Source organism: Ranitomeya variabilis, chromosome 2 (genome assembly GCF_051348905.1).
Source record: "Ranitomeya variabilis isolate aRanVar5 chromosome 2, aRanVar5.hap1, whole genome shotgun sequence".
Classification (NCBI taxonomy): Eukaryota; Metazoa; Chordata; class Amphibia; order Anura; family Dendrobatidae; genus Ranitomeya; species Ranitomeya variabilis.
The window spans coordinates 447112334-447130558 of NC_135233.1; the positions used below are offsets into that span (position 1 = coordinate 447112334).

The 18225-nt window shown below is 44.5% G+C and overlaps 1 protein-coding gene across 2 annotated transcripts in view; it reads left to right on the forward strand.

Moving 5' to 3' along the window:
* The window catches only part of E2F8 (E2F transcription factor 8), an 84860-nt gene that overhangs the window by 36098 nt on the left and 30537 nt on the right, over positions 1–18225 (forward strand). Inside the window, exon 1 of one of the 2 annotated variants that reach the window (XM_077287205.1) lies at positions 8089–8326. The exons of the other annotated variant lie outside the window; for it this stretch is intronic. The gene's annotated coding sequence lies outside the window, so the exon portion shown is untranslated. Of the gene's footprint in view, positions 1–8088; positions 8327–18225 lie in introns of those variants that run through there. 2 annotated transcript variants of the gene reach the window in all.

Sequence of the window (18225 nt, forward strand, 5' to 3'; positions counted from 1 at the left end):
AAGTGGGCTTTTGAGGAGTGGCGTCATTGGCTTGAGGGGGCTAGACATCAGGTGGTGGTATTGACTGACCACAAAAATCTAATTTATCTTGAGTCCGCCAGACGCCTGAATCCTAGACAGGCGCGCTGGTCGTTGTTTTTCTCTCGGTTTAATTTTGTGGTGTCCTACCTGCCGGGTTCTAAGAATGTTAAGGCGGATGCCCTTTCTAGGAGTTTTGAGCCTGACTCCCCTGGTAATTCTGAACCTACAGGTATCCTTAAGGATGGAGTGATATTGTCTGCCGTTTCTCCAGACCTGCGGCGGGCCTTGCAGGAGTTTCAGGCGGATAGACCTGATCGTTGCCCACCTGGTAGACTGTTTGTTCCTGATGATTGGACCAGTAAAGTCATTTCTGAGGTTCATTCTTCTGCGTTGGCAGGTCATCCTGGAATCTTTGGTACCAGGGATTTGGTGGCAAGGTCCTTCTGGTGGCCTTCCCTGTCTCGAGATGTGCGAGGCTTCGTGCAGTCTTGTGACGTTTGTGCTCGGGCCAAGCCTTGTTGTTCTCGGGCTAGTGGATTGTTGTTGCCCTTGCCTATCCCGAAGAGGCCCTGGACGCACATCTCGATGGATTTTATTTCGGATCTTCCTGTTTCTCATAAGATGTCTGTCATCTGGGTGGTGTGTGACCGTTTCTCTAAGATGGTCCATTTGGTTCCCCTGCCTAAGTTGCCTTCTTCTTCCGAGTTGGTTCCTCTGTTTTTTCAAAATGTGGTCCGTTTGCATGGTATTCCGGAGAATATCGTTTCTGACAGAGGTACCCAATTCGTGTCTAGATTTTGGCGAGCATTCTGTGCTAGGATGGGCATAGATTTGTCTTTCTCGTCTGCTTTCCATCCTCAGACTAATGGCCAGACCGAGCGGACGAATCAGACCTTGGAGACATATTTGAGGTGTTTTGTGTCTGCAGATCAGGATGATTGGGTTGCTTTTTTGCCTTTAGCGGAGTTTGCCCTCAATAATCGGGCCAGTTCTGCCACCTTGGTGTCTCCCTTTTTCTGTAATTCGGGGTTTCATCCTCGATTTTCTTCTGGTCAGGTGGAATCTTCGGATTGTCCTGGAGTGGATGCTGTGGTGGAGAGGTTGCATCAGATTTGGGGGCAGGTAGTGGACAATTTGAAGTTGTCCCAGGAGAAGACTCAGCTTTTTGCCAACCGCCGGCGTCGGGTTGGTCCTCGGCTTTGTGTTGGGGACTTGGTGTGGTTGTCTTCTCGTTTTGTCCCTATGAGGGTTTCTTCTCCCAAGTTTAAGCCTCGGTTCATCGGCCCGTACAAGATATTGGAGATTCTTAACCCTGTGTCCTTCCGTTTGGACCTCCCTGCATCTTTTTCTATTCATAATGTTTTTCATCGGTCATTATTGCGCAGGTATGAGGTACCGGTTGTGCCTTCCGTTGAGCCTCCTGCTCCGGTGTTGGTTGAGGGCGAGTTGGAGTACGTTGTGGAAAAAATCTTGGACTCCCGTGTTTCCAGACGGAAACTCCAGTATCTGGTCAAATGGAAGGGATACGGTCAGGAGGATAATTCTTGGGTGACTGCCTCTGATGTTCATGCCTCCGATTTGGTCCGTGCCTTTCATAGGGCTCATCCTGATCGCCCTGGTGGTTCTGGTGAGGGTTTGGTGCCCCCTCCTTGAGGGGGGGGTACTGTTGTGAAATTGGATTTTGGGCTCCCCCGGTGGCCACTGGTGGAATTGAACTGGTGTGCATCATCCTCTCTGTTCACCTGTTTCCATCAGGATGTGGGAGTCGCTATTTAGCCTTGCTCCTCTGTCACTTCCATGCCGGTCAACATTGTAATCAGAAGCCTTTCTGTGCATGTTCCTGCTGCTAGACAACTCCCAGCTAAGTTGGACTTAGTCCTTGTTTGTTTTTGCATTTTGTTCCAGTTCACAGCTGTAGTTTCGTTTCTGTGTCTGGAAAGCTCTTGTGATCTGAAATTGCCACTCTGATGTTATGAGTTAATACTAGAGTCTTAAAGTAATTTCAGGATGGTATTTTGATAGGGTTTTCAGCTGACCATGAAAGTGCCCTTTCTGTCTTCCTGCTATCTAGTAAGCGGACCTCAATTTTGCTAAACCTATTTTCATACTACGTTTGTCATTTCATCTAAAATCACCGCCAATATTTGTGGGGGCCTCTGTCTGCCTTTCGGGGAAATTTCTCTAGAGGTGAGCCAGGACTATATTTTCCTCTGCCAGGATTAGTTAGTCCTCCGGCCGGCGCTGGGCGTCTAGGGATAAAACGCAGGCTACGCTACCCGGCTACTGTTAGTTGTGCGGCAGGTTTAGTTCATGGTCAGTTTAGTTTCCATCCTTCCAAGAGCTAGTTCGTATGTTTGCTGGGCTATGTTCTCTTGCCATTGAGAACCATAACAGTATGATGTCCGAAACCCTTGTGCTCATACCATTATATGTAGTTACAAATGGAATTCTTTTGCTTGTCTCAACCATTTCTTTAGGGGCCAAAAGATCTTCCCCTCTAACGGCCAAAGCCCGCTGTTTAAATTTCTCTAGGTCAACCCTAAAGTAACCCCTTAACAAAAATTTTTCACACATTTCTTCTAATCTACCATCAATACGGGTTTCACATGAAACAATCCTCCTCACCCTCAACAGTTGGCTCCAAGGCCTAATTGATACTGGCCTAATTGATGTGAAACTGGCTAGGTTCCTGAAGGTTGATCACCCTGTGGTCCCTATATTGTACACCCTCCCTAAGATCCATAAGGATCTACGGAGACCTCCTGGTCGACCGATTGTGTCGGGCAGGGGGTCCCTATGTAGTAAAGTGGCCATCTTTTTAGATCGTCTGTTGAGGGATTTTGCTGTTTCTGCTCCCTCCTATGTGAGGGACACGTGTGATTTTATTAAATCCCTTGAAGGTATACATGTGGTTGATTCCACGTGGTTGGTTTCCTTTGATGTGTCCTCCCTGTACACCTCCATTGAACATACCAGGGGATTGTCTGCAGTCGGTGTGACGCTCGCTAGCTCCGGCATGGCTCCGGACTGTGCACGGTTCGTCCTGGCGCTGCTGGAGTTCATCCTGGGGAGGAATTTTTTTCTCTTCGGGGATGATTATTTCCTGCAGCGCCGCGGGACAGCCATGGGGTCCAATGTGGCCCCTACTTATGCTAACATGTATATGGCTGTCCTGGAGGGCGAACACGTGTACAGTTCTCGTTTTTGGAGTCATGTCAGGGGCTGGCGGCGTTACATCGATGACATTTTCCTGGTGTGGGATGGTGACAGGGATGAGCTTGAACTTTTTTCCTTTATCTGAACAATATACATCCTGGTCTCGGTTTTACTATGGATTGCTCTCAGGATAAGATGCAATTTCTTGATACCTGTGTTTATAAGTCTGGGGGGAGTTTACATACGGATCTATATGTCAAGGGGACAGACAGGAACAACCTCTTGCATTTTTCTAGCGAACACCCACGTAATATGGTTGAGTCCCTGCCTTGGAGCCAACTGTTGAGGGTGATGAGGATTGTTTCATGTGAAACCCGTATTTATGGCAGATTAGAAGAAATGTGTCAAAAATTTTTGTTAAGTGGTTACTCTAGGGTTGACCTAGAGAAATTTAAACAGCGGGCTTTGGCCGTTAGACGGGAAGATCTTTTGGCCCTTAAAGAAATGGTTGAGACAAGCAAAAGAATTCCATTTGTAACTACATATAATGGTATGAGCACAAGGGTTTCGGACATCATACGTAGACATTGGTCTCTGTTGAGCAAGGGTCACTCTAATGTTGTTGAATTCCAAACACCTCCACTGTTTTCATATAGGAGGAACAAGAACTTGAGAGATGAATTGGTTTTATCTGATATTGGGAGTTCCAAGAGAGACCTACAAACGACATTGAGCCAACCTAGACTTTGTAACTTTCCGTGTTTAGGATGTGCGTGCTGTAGTAACATGATCAAGGGAGCCTTTTTTTGTCATCCTTATACCGGTAAAAGATATGAGATAAGGAAACGGTATACATGTAGGAGTAATTTAGTGGTGTATGTCCTGACCTGCCCGTGTGGCCTCTTCTATGTGGGGGAGACCACAATGGAGGTCAAAGCAAGGATCAGCAAGCACAAGAGTACAATTAGGACTAAGCTATTGGATCTACCTGTACCGAGACATTTCTATGATATGGGTCATTCAGTTAACCAACTGAGATATAGAGTCATTGATGATGCACCGGTGATGCGACGGGGTGGAGATCGTACTGCCCTTTTGAAGAGAAAAGAACTCAGATGGATTTTTGAGCTTGACACCCTGCACCCTAGGGGAATGAACATAGAGTACCAGCAGAGCTGTTGTCTTTAGTATCCGTTATGTGCTCTTTGCAGTATCCCTTTGGTATTTTGTTTTTAACTATGTTGTATACTTTTTCATTTTTTAGGAGTTTCATTTTTCTATGTGAGTTATTGTATATACACTTTATTTATGTGAATGATGGTTCGCCCTTAGGAGATCAGTCGATTTAGAAATTTGGATTGTATATGATAGACGACTTTCTCGATATATAATATTGGGATATTTTCGTATATAGGGTATTTTGCCTTTGAAGACCTGCTGCCATACCCTTTTTCCTTATTATCATGTTGCCTTTATCCCTGAAGAAGGTTATTTATAATGTTGTTATAGCCATATATAGTACGGTATATCTCTTTAGTCTTTGATATATACCTTATAATGAGAAAAGTGTTTTTTAGAATTACGAGACTGTGGTAATATGATATGTTTGGCTGTTTGGCCATGAGTTTTCTATATGTGAGTATATATATATATATATATGTCTATATTTAGTATTGAAGTGCTGGTGATGTTCTATATGGATTCGTTTTCGCCATTTTTTGGGGGGGTAATGTCCATAAAATCTGTGCTGGGCAATGTACTTTATTTGTAGACGGTTGGGGGATATTTTGCGCTGATTTTTTTTCTATCATGAGTCCCCAGGTCTAATTTTAACAGACTCTCGTGTTGCCGGTTTCCCTTGTACTGTGGAAGAAAGGATATAGTAGAATACACCTACAGATGTCTGTCTAAATTGCGATGCATTGGAGATATGTGGGACATGCGTGTTGCCGCCTCTGCATGTCTGACTATGCGAGCGCTGGATGAGGACTTAGAGCCTGCGCAGTACCGCTCTAGATTTGGACCTCTACGGACACTGTCTCAGTCATGCGCGGTGGAGACTTATCTCAGGACAACAAAGAGAGTGGATTGGTCCTGCGCAGTAATACACCCCATATGTTGGAATCTCCGCGATCACGATATGTGACTGTGAATAGGATTGGACTGTGGCCGCTATGGAGTCATCTAGTGGGCTGGCTGGTATCCTGGTTACGTTGAATGCTGCGTGTCTATTGCAAGAACGCCGTTTGTTTACATTTCCATGGTGGGGAGGTTTTTTGTGCTATTGTGGGCTGGATTTCTGGTATTATAGCGATCGGGGTTAGTGGATTTTTGTTAGATTATACACCGTCATTGTTAATGTATTTGTAATGTTGTTTTTTTATGTATTTATGTGTATATGTCTTTTTTCAATATGGTGCTGTATCCCCATTGGTGTTTTGCTAAGTGGGGGGTGGTGCTAGAGGTATATAATGGTGCTTGGACATTGTGATTGATAAAGGTCATTGTACCGAAACGTCGCCGCAGGAGGCAGATTAAATACGTAAGATTTTCATCACTGGCCGTTGTGGCGCTGTCTTTCTTCTGTTTTTAGATTGCTGTTCAGTCAGTTTTCCTATATTTACTATGTACTATTTTTTCTGACTTGAACGCCCCGCCCTTCACCATGCTGTGATTTTAATTACATCCAAACACAGCTGGTTCCGACCTTCCTATAAATGCAGGCTTTACCATGTTATTAGCCATAGGTAAGTGTTCACACTAGGCAGACAGGTTAGTTACCCATCCGATCTGAGATTACCTTGACGTTTGGTGGATGGGCTCACAATTTTTGGCCAAATCTTGTGCTAAGCATCTCATGTGTTTTTTCATAGATTTCACAAGCCATTACGCTATTCACATTTCATGTATCGCACATTTCCTTGCTTTAGTACAGTAAAATTGAGTGCAGCCATTGATCTATTTACTTTACAATTTTCATAGTCATGAAAATACAGAACAATCTTTAAATGAGGAGGTGTGTCCAAACTTTTGGTCTGTACTATATATATATATATATATATATATATATATATATATATATATATATATATATATATATATATATATATATATATATATATAATTTAGGTTGTGAAAAAAATGTTTTGCTCGTGTCGCCATTTTTCGAGACCCGCAGCCTTTTCGGGATATAATGCTGTGTGATGGCTTATTTTTTGTGCCCTGAGCTGACGTTTTTATTGATACTATTCTTATTAAATTTTATTGCAACGTTGTGGCCAAAAAAAGTTCATTTTGGCGGTCTGAATTTTTATTTTCTTACGCCTGTTACCTATCGGATTAATTTATTTTATATTTTAATAGATTGGACATTTCTGACCGCAGCAATACCAAATATGTGTTGGTGTTTTTTTCAGTTTGGCAAAAGGGGGAGAGGAGATTTGAACTTATTTTTTTCATATTTATTTCAAACTTTTTAAAAAACTTTTCACTGCATTTAATGGTTCCCTTAGGGGACTTGCAGTTGCGATGTTCCGACCGCCTGTATTATACATAGCAGAAATCACGTTCTCCTACGAATGCCAACCACGGGCCGACGTTCATAGGAAGATCGTGATGACAGGCACTGGGGGTCTTCAGCAGACCCCAGCCATCATAACAAGCCCATCGGCGCTCTGCGATCAAGTCACAGGTGCGCTGATGGAAGGGTGGAATGATTTTCTCCCTGCTGGAACGTGTTAAATCATGAGCTGCAGTAAAAAAAAAATGCTGGAGTGGTGCTTTAAAACCTCACCACTCATGGTGTGAACAGTGCCTGATACAATCAGTGTAGGAGGATGAGGCCGGCACTACACCCATGAGCTCAGAGATCTGAGCTAGAGGTCGCGCCCTCTAGTTGTGACCTTGCCCCTGCAGGTAGATCAACAAAGACCAAAGTGAGGGGAGGGGAGGCTGCGAAGTAGAGGTGTCACAGGGGCATATATGGCTTATTTGGCTATTATTAAGGAGAGGATGCCTATAAAATAAAATAAAATAAAAATATATACAGTATTTATATACATATATATTTTAAATAATCTTGAGGGTTAAGTTGGAGTTGAAGGGGTTCCTCTAAAAAAATCCACATCGAAAACCAGAAACAAATAATCTTTGAATAATAATTCATGTGGATTTTAAAGGGTATTCGCTTCAAAATCAGTAAAAAAAAAAAAAGCTCAATGTGCACGGAGCCCTACTGTACAATTGCTTAGAATTTTTTTTTTTTTTTTTCTGGCAGAAAAATCCACATCTAAACTCTGCTTTCTGAAAAATGAGCAGAGTTTTATAAAAAATGAGCAATTTTTTTACAGCATTTTTCATGCTTTTTAATTATACTATGGGGTCTAGCAACAGAAAGAGGCTTTTTGGCACATTCCTCTGCAAAAGCTGTGTGAATAAAATTGGGGTTTTGTTGTAGTTTATAAGAAGAAAACTTTGAAAGAAATAACAAATAATAAAAAAGGAAAAAGGAAAAAAGGAAAAAAAAAAATGCCCCCGACGTGCAGTATAGACTTGTTCCCTCACTGAAGTGAATGGTAACTTGCCACAATCGGATGTGACGCGTTTTTAAACGTGAACTTTTCAACAGAAAAATAAAGTTCTGGCTCTTAGAAAAAAAAAAAAAAAGAAGAAATATATTTACAAAAAAAAATAAAAATGCATAATTGAAAATTGAGGTCCAGATGTGATAATGCCCATGACCTGTCATCCTGCACAAGATTTAGGCTATGAATCATGTGACACAGGCTCTCAGGGAAGAACTCTGGGTGCTGCTGGGACTTGTAGTCCCCCTTCCACTGCACACAACGCTGGTTAGTAGTACGTACGTACTGAGGAGTGTAAAGTCCACACACGAGTCACATGACACACACATTCCCGCGCTCCGCCCCTTCTATTCTTCTCGCATTCTAATTGGTCGGCATGGATGAGTCGCAACTCTCTGATTGGTTCTCTCCTACCTTACGTCGACTAGGTGGCAAATTGAAACAAAGTATCTGTCGCTTGGCGCCCGAAACCGGGTAACTCCGCGCCGTACACCCGACACCGGGGTCCAACGGCCAGAAAACTCCCCTCCCGGGGCACGGAGAGAGGCAAGAAGCAGTAGGGAGAGGTGAGCTGCCGAATAAACCGCAATGTACCGGGGAGCGGTGTATGTGCCCCTACCACCTACTGACTGTATATACAGACCCGAACCTGGCTGTATCCTATATACTGACCTCCCCCTGTATATACAGCATACCTCCCAACTTTTGAAGATGGGAAAGAGGGACAAAGTTAGCGGCGCGCTTCGCGCGCCGCGGCAAATTTTAGGCCACGCCTCTGACCACACCCATTCATAATTAGTCACACCCATATCCACGTCCCAACTACACCCATTTAGCACTGCTGATCACACTGTTTCATATACAATAGTTATAAACAAAAAAATATGGCCACACAGTGCTCCATACTGTATAATGACCGCACATGACGCTCCATACTGTATAATGGCCACACATGATGCTCCATACTGTATAATGGCCACACATGACGCTCCATACTGTATAATGGCCACACATGATGCTCCATACTGTATAATGACCGCACATGATGCTCCATACTGTATGACCGCACATGATGCTCCATACTGTATAATGACCGCACATGACGCTCCATACTGTATAATGGCCACACAGTGCTCCATACTGTATAATGACCGCACATGACGCTCCATACTGTATAATGGCCACACATGATGCTCCATACTGTATAATGGCCACACATGACGCTCCATACTGTATAATGGCCACACATGATGCTCCATACTGTATAATGACCGCACATGATGCTCCATACTGTATGACCGCACATGATGCTCCATACTGTATAATGACCGCACATGACGCTCCATACTGTATAATGGCCACACAGTGCTCCATACTGTATAATGACCGCACATGACGCTCCATACTGTATAATGGCCACACATGATGCTCCATACTGTATAATGGCCACACATGACGCTCCATACTGTATAATGGCCACACATGATGCTCCATACTGTATAATGACCGCACATGATGCTCCATACTGTATGACCGCACATGATGCTCCATACTGTATAATGACCGCACATGATGCTCCATACTGTATAATGACCGCACATGATGCCCCATACTGTATAATGACTGCACATGATGCTCCAGACCGTATAATGACCACACATGATGCCCCATACTGTATAATGGCCACACATGACGCTCCATACTGTATAATGGCCACACATGATGCTCCATACTGTATAATGACCGCACATGATGCTCCGTATTGTATATTGACCGCACATGATGCTGCATACTGTATACTGGCTGCACATGATGCTCCATATTGTATAATGACTGCACATGATGCCCCATACTGTATAATGGCCACACATAACGCTCCATACTGTATAATGACCGCACATGATGCTCCATACTGTATAATGGCCGCACATGATGCTCCATACTGTATAATGACCGCACATGATGCTCCATACTGTATAATGGCCGCACATGATGCTCCATACTGTATAATGACCGCACATGATGCTCCGTATTGTATATTGACCGCACATGATGCTGCATACTGTATACTGGCTGCACATGATGCTCCATATTGTATAATGACTGCACATGATGCTCCATACTGTATAATGGCCGCACATGATGCTCCATACTGTATAATGACCGCACATGATGCTCCATACTGTATAATGACCGCACATGATGCCCCATACTGTATAATTGCCACACATGACGCTCCATACTGTATAATGACCGCACATGATGCCCCATACTGTATAATTGCCACACATGACGCTCCATACTGTATAATGAACACACATGACGCTCCATACTGTATAATGACGGCATGCATACCGTATAATGGCCCCACATGATGCTCCATACCGTATAATGGCCGCACATGACGCTCCATACTGTATAATGACCGCACATGATGCTCCATACTGTATGATGACCACACATGATGCTCCATACTGTATGCTGGGTGCACATGATGCTTCATACTGTATAATGACCGCACATGATGCTGCATACTGTATAATGACCGCACATGATGCTCCATACTGTATAATGGCCACAGTTCTCCATACTGTATAATGACATACAGGCACGCAGCTCACACACACACGCTCACACACATGCACACGCACACAGCTCACACACACGGCCCACACACACGCAGCACACACACAGCTCACACACGCACGCAGCTCACACACATGCAGCATCACACACACAGTATCACACATACACACGCAGCATCACAAACGCAGCTCACAAACACATGCAGCTTTGACACAAATGCATCACATACGCAGCCTTCACACACACACACACACACAGCCATCACACACACACGCAGTCATCACACACACACACGCAGTCATCACACACACACACGCAGCCATCACACACACACACACACGCAGCCATCACACACACACGCAGCCATCACACACACACACCCCAGCCATCACACACACGCAGCCATCACACACACGCAGCCATCACACACACACACCCAGCCATCACACACACACACCCAGCCATCACACACACACACACCCAGCCATCACACACACACCCAGCCATCACACACACACACACCCACAGCCAGGTTGGCACTAGGAGGGTGCTGGCTGGCACTGTTAGAGGTGTTACAGTGCTACCTGTGGATGGAGAGGTGCATGGACACACTGCACTATCTGGTTTGCAGGCTTCTCCCTGCCGCCCCTTATCCGCCATACACAATGCATGCCGGTGTGTGCCGGTAATGATGACCGCCTCCCTCCCCCTCACACGCCGCTGCCGCCTCCGAGTGACACAAGGACCAGACTCTGCGCCTCAGCATCGGGTACCACAGATTCCCGCGCATGCGCGTTGCGGTGCGTGGTGGGGGAGACACCAGGCTGGAGTCGGCGCCGCGCACGCAGCTGGTCCCTCCTTCCCCGATCTCCTGGCCCAGATTTACTAAACAAAGGCTGCAGAGTGTGATCATGCCGGCCGCTTACGTCACTGACCCCGCCCGGAGTGCGGGACTAGTCCTAATCGTCTCTACGTCCCGGAAGTGGGCGGGGCTTCACCGGCGGCCGCAAATTCGGGATTTTAAATGCCCGAAGCGGGACAGCGGGACCCCGGTGCCAAAGCGGGACTGTCCCGCTGAAATCGGGACGGTTGGGAGGTATGATATACAGACCCCAGCCTGACTGTATACTATATACTGACCTCCCCCTGTATATACAGATCTGAGCCTGGCTGTATCCTATATACTGACCTCCCCCTGTATATACAGATCTGAGCCTGGCTGTATCCTATATACTGACCTCCCCCTGTATATACAGACCCCAGCCTGGCTGTATACTATATACTGACCTCCCCCTGTATATACAGATCTGAGCCTGGCTGTATCCTATATACTGACCTCCCCCTGTATATACAGACCCCAGCCTGGCTGTATACTATATACTGACCTCCCCCTGTATATACAGATCTGAGCCTGGCTGTATACTATATACTGACCTCCCCCTGTATATACAGACCCCAGCCTGGCTGTATACTATATACTGACCTCCCCCTGTATATACAGATCTGAGCCTGGCTGTATACTATATACTGACCTCCCCCTGTATATACAGATCTGAGCTTGGCTGTATACTATATACTGACCCCCTGTATATACAGACCCGAGCCTGGCTGTATACTATATACTGACCCACTGTATATACAGACCCGAGCCTGGCTGTATACTATATACTGACCCCCTGTATATACAGATCTGAGCCTGGCTGTATACTATATACTGACCTCCCCCTGTATATACAGACCCGAGCCCTGCAGTGGCTGTATCCTATATACTGACCTCCCCCCTGTATATACAGACCTATACTATATACTGACCTCCCCCCTGTATATACAGACCCGAGCCCTGCAGTGGCTGTATACTATATACTGACCTCCCCCCTGTATATACAGACCCGAGCCCTGCAGTGGCTGTATACTATATACTGACCTCCCCCTGTATATACAGACCCGAGCCCTGCAGTGGCTGTATACTATATACTGACCTCCCCCCTGTATATATAGACCCGAGCCCTGCAGTGGCTGTATCCTATATACTGACCTCCCCCTGTATATACAGACCCGAGCCCTGCAGTGGCTGTATACTATATACTGACCTCCCCCCTGTATATACAGACCCGAGCCCTGCAGTGGCTGTATACTATATACTGATCCCCTGTATATACAGATCTGAGCCTGGCTGTATACTATATACTGACCTCCCCCTGTATATACAGACCCGAGCCCTGCAGTGGCTGTATACTATATACTGACCCCCTGTATATACAGATCTGAGCCCGGCACTGGCTGTATACTATATACTGACCTCCCCCTGTATATACAGATCTGAGCCTGGCTGTATCCTATATACTGACCTCCCCCTGTATATACAGACCCGAGCCTGGCTGTATACTATATACTGACCTCCCCCTGTATATACAGACCCGAGCCCTGCAGTGGCTGTATACTATATACTGACCCCCTGTATATACAGATCTGAGCCTGGCTGTATCCTATATACTGACCTCCCCCCTGTATATACAGACCCTAGCCCTGCACTGGCTGTATACTATATACTGACCCCCTGTATATACAGATCTGAGCCTGGCTGTATCCTATATACTGACCTCCCCCCTGTATATACAGACCCGAGCCCTGCACTGGCTGTATACTATATACTGATCTCCCCCTGTATATACAGATCTGAGCCTGGCTGTATACTATATACTGACCCCCTGTATATACAGATCTGAGCCTGGCTGTATACTATATACTGACCTCCCCCTGTATATACAGACCCGAGCCCTGCAGTGGCTGTATACTATATACTGACCCCCTGTATATACAGATCTGAGCCTGGCTGTATACTATATACTGACCTCCCCCTGTATATACAGACCCGAGCCCTGCAGTGGCTGTATACTATATACTGACCCCCTGTATATACAGATCTGAGCCTGGCTGTATACTATATACTGACCTCCCCCTGTATATACAGATCTGAGCCTGGCTGTATACTATATACTGACCTCCCCCTGTATATACAGATCTGAGCCTGGCTGTATACTATATACTGACCTCCCCCTGTATATACAGATCTGAGCCTGGCTGTATACTATATACTGACCTCCCCCTGTATATACAGATCTGAGCCTGGCTGTATCCTATATACTGACCTCCCCCTGTATATACAGACCCGAGCCCTGCAGTGGCTGTATACTATATACTGACCCCCTGTATATACAGATCTGAGCCTGGCTGTATCCTATATACTGACCTCCCCCCTGTATATACAGACCCGAGCCCTGCACTGGCTGTATACTATATACTGACCCCCTGTATATACAGATCTGAGCCTGGCTTTATCCTATATACTGACCTCCCCCCTGTATATACAGACCCGAGCCCTGCACTGGCTGTATACTATATACTGACCTCCCCCTGTATATACAGATCTGAGCCTGGCTGTATACTATATACTGACCTCCCCCTGTATATACAGACCCGAGCCCTGCACTGGCTGTATACTATATACTGACCCCCTGTATATACAGATCTGAGCCTGGCTGTATCCTATATACTGACCTCCCCCCTGTATATACAGACCCGAGCCCTGCACTGGCTGTATACTATATACTGACCCCCTGTATATACAGATCTGAGCCTGGCTGTATACTATATACTGACCTCCCCCTGTATATATACAGATCTGAGCCTGGCACTGGCTGTATACTATATACTGACCTCCTCCTGTATATACAGATCTGAGCCTGGCTGTATACTATATACTGACCTCCTGTATATACAGATCTGAGCCTGGCTGTATACTATATACTGATGACACACACGTCACTCTGTACGTCTGTACATGGAGAGGTCACTCTGTACGTCTGTACATGGAGGGTTCACTGTACAGAGGGATAGTAAATAGATCGGTTATCGGTCAGAATGTGAGGCCAGGTCATATGAATTTCTTTTGTAATTTGTGTCTATAAATCACCAATTAATACTTTATACAGCACTGTGCAAAAAAAAGTTTTAGACAACAGATATTTAAAAAAAAAAAAAAAAAAAAAGTGTTAAGTAAGAAAGTTTCCAAGAATAGAAGTATTTTAGGCTATGTTCACACGTTGCATTTTTTATGCAAATTAAAAGCTGCGTTTTAGGCTATGTGCCAACGATCGGCAGTAGAGTTTTGGATGCATTGTTTTTTGCTGCAAAAAAAAAATCAATGTTAAAAAGCTCTTAAACATACACTTGGGGTACGTGCACTCCGAGTTTTTTTCTTTTTTTTTTTTATGGATTCTGAAGCAAATCCACTTTAAAATCAACTGCAATTATTATTCAGACTAAGGCCGGCGTCACACTAGCGAGTTTTACGGACGTATGAGCGCAGAAAATACGTCCGTAAAATACACATTACACACGGCCCAATGAATCTCTGTGGGGCTGCTCCTATCAGCCGTATATTACGCATCCGTAATATACGGTATTGCACGGCCGTAGAAAATCGCAGCATGCTGCGTTTGTCAGCGTATTGCGCAAAAAATACGCCAATTAAAGTCTATGGGGGCGAGAAAAATACGGATTACACACGGATCATGTGTGTGACTTGCGAGAAATACGCACCGGTGTTAGAGAAAAGCCGGTAATTCAATTGCCTTCACAAACCTTCACAAACCCGACATGATATGAGACATGGTTTACATACATTAAACCATCTCATATCCCTTTTTTTTTTTTTTGCATATTCCACTCTACTGTTAGTAGTGTGTATGTGCAAAATTTTGGCGCTGTAGCTTGTAAAATAAAGGGTTAAATCGCGGAAAAAAATTGGCGTGGGCTCCCGCGCAATTTTCTCCGCCAGAGTGGTAAAGCCAGTGACTGAGTGCAGATATTAATAGCCTAGGGAGGTACCATGGTTATTGGCCCCCCCCCCCCCCTGGCTAAAAACATCTGCCCCCAGCCACCCCAGAAAAGGCACATCTGGAAGATGCGCCTATTCTGGCACTTGGCCACTCTCTTCCCACTCCCGTGTAGCGGTGGGATATGGGGGAATGAAGGGTTAATGTCACCTTGCTATTGTAAGGTGACATTAAGCCAGATTAATAATGGAGAGGCGTCAATTCTGACACCTATCCATTATTAATACAATAGTACGAAATGGTTAATAAAACACACACACACACATTATTACAAAGTCCTTTAATGAAATAAAGACACAGGGTGTTGTAATATTTTATTAGACTCTTAATCCACCTGAAGACCCTCGTTCTGTAAAAAAGGAAAAATAAAAAATCAACAATATCTCATACCTTCCGTCGCTCAGGACAAGTCCCACGAAGTAAATCCATCTGAAGGTGTTAAATCATTTTACAGCCAGGAGCTTTGCTAATGCAATTGTGCTTCTGTGTGTAAAACCCCGGGGAATGAATGAAATGCAGGGGAATGTCCTGTAGTTACCTTGAGTTGTGGTGAGGCACCCTCTGCTGGATGTCCTCATATGAACTCGAGCGTGGGAACTTTTCCCAGGCTCCAGTTCATGAGGACATCCAGCAGAGGGCGCATCACCGCAACTCAAGGTAACTACATGTCACCCTGCTTTCCATTCATTCCCTGGGTTTTTACAGGCAGGGGCGGCTGCATTAACAGGCTTCTGCTTGTAAAATTAGTTAACCCTTTCAGATGGATTTACAACGTGGGACAGAACGACGGAAGGTGTGGAATATTGTTTTGTTTTTTTAACTTTGTTTCAGGTGACAAGGGTCTTCAGGTTGATTAAGAGTCTAATAAAATATTACAACACCCTGTGTCTTTATTTCATTAAAGGACTTTGTAATAATGTGTGTGTGTTTTCTTAACCATTTCGTACTATTGTATTAATAATGGGTAGGTGTCAGAATTGACGCCTCTCCATTATTAATCTGGCTTAATGTCACCTTACAATAGCAAGGTGACATTAACCCTTCATTACCCCATATCCCACCGCTACACAGGAGTGGGAAGACAGTGGCCAAGTGCCAGAATAGGCGCATCTTCCAGATGTGCCTTTTCTGGGGTGGCTGGGGGCAGATGTTTTTAGCCAGGGGGGGCCAATAACCATGGACCCTCTCTAGGCTATTAATATCTGCCCTCAGTCACTGGCTTTACCACTCTGGCGGTGAAAATTGAGTGGGAGCCCACGACATTTTTTTCCGCGATTTAACTCTTTATTTTACAAGCTACAGTGCCAAAATTTTGCACATACACACTACTAACATTAGTAGTGTGAAATATGCAAAAAAAATAAAGGATATGAGATGGTTTACTGTATGTAAACCATGTCTCATATCCTGTCGGGTTTGTGAAGGAGAAATGAAAAGCCGGCAACTGAATTACCGGCTTTTCTGCTATACGCTGAATTAAAAAAAAATATATATATATAGATAGATAGATAGATAGATATAGATATTTAGATATAGATATTTAGATATAGATATAGATATTTAGATATAGATATTTAGATATAGATAGAGATATCTATGTCTCAATGAGATATATATATATATATATACACACACACACACACACACACACACACACACACACTTTTACCGAACATTTGAGCCCATAAATCCATTAGATGTCGGTTTTGCAAGCCTGCGAGGAAATATCGCAGTACGGATGCCATACGGATTACATACGGAGGATGCCATGCGCAAAATACGCTGACACACCCTGCCTACAGATGACATACGGATCACTATTTTGGGAACATTTCTGCGTATTACGGACGTAAAAAACTGACTTTATTGTCTTACGCCTAGTGTGATGCCGGCCTAACTATTTTTCCTATATACTGACCTCACCCGGCACTAGCGTCTCCGCAAGTGAAATTGACATGCTGCGGTCCAGATAGATGCACCGCATGTCTGTTTTCGCAGATGATCCGCAGGCGCACGTACACACACAGTGCACATGTCAAAACCGCAGCAAATCCTGATCGTGGGCACGTATCATTACAGTACCAGCACAAGCTATGAAATATCAGAAATCTCATGCACACACTCGTTTTGTTTTTTTCCTGAATTGGAAAACTGCGTTTTAGAAAACTGCAGCACGTCACTTCTTGCCGCATTTTTTCACCCATAGAAAGCAATGGGTAAGTGCTGCGTTTTTGGTGCAGAAAACACTAGAACAGGCACTAAAGTGAATCAGGATGAAAAACACAACAAACATGCTTTTTTTTTTTAAGCAGCTTTTTTTTTTTTTTTTTTACACTACCGAGAGAGCAAGTTTTGCCTGCAGAAAAAAATGCAACGTGTGAACATAGCCTTAACTTTTTCTTTTTACCAAGTAACAAAATACAGTTAATGGGAAATCTAAATCAATATTTGGTGACCGCCCTTTGCCTTCAGCAGTTCTTCTAGAGACTTGTGCTTTAAACAGAGAAAAAAAAATGGTCGTCAGCCTATAAATTAGTTTATCAAAACCCTTTATTAAAGGTCAAAGATCAGGGAAATGAATACAGCAGGTAATAGGAGTCACACCCAGCGAGAGGACATCACATACATAACCCATTATGGCAGTATGAGGGCACAATACTTTTGCATGGTTTTTTGAAAGAACTCGGCAACAGATTGTTCCAAATATCTTGGAGAAGTAACCCCAGATCTTGTGTGTATGAGGCTTGTGCGGATCCTTCTGTCTTTTCTTGTAATCGCAGACAGACTGGTTTTTAGATCAGGGCTCTGCGGGGGTCGGATCATCCGTTCCAGGACTCCTTGTTCTTTATGTTGAAATTATTTCTTAAAGATGTTGTCCACTACTCAGACAATCCTTTCTCAATCCTCATGCTTCCCTCTTGTAAAATAATACTTACACTCACCTGTGGTTCCAGCAATGGCTTTCCCGAGGATTGTGTCAC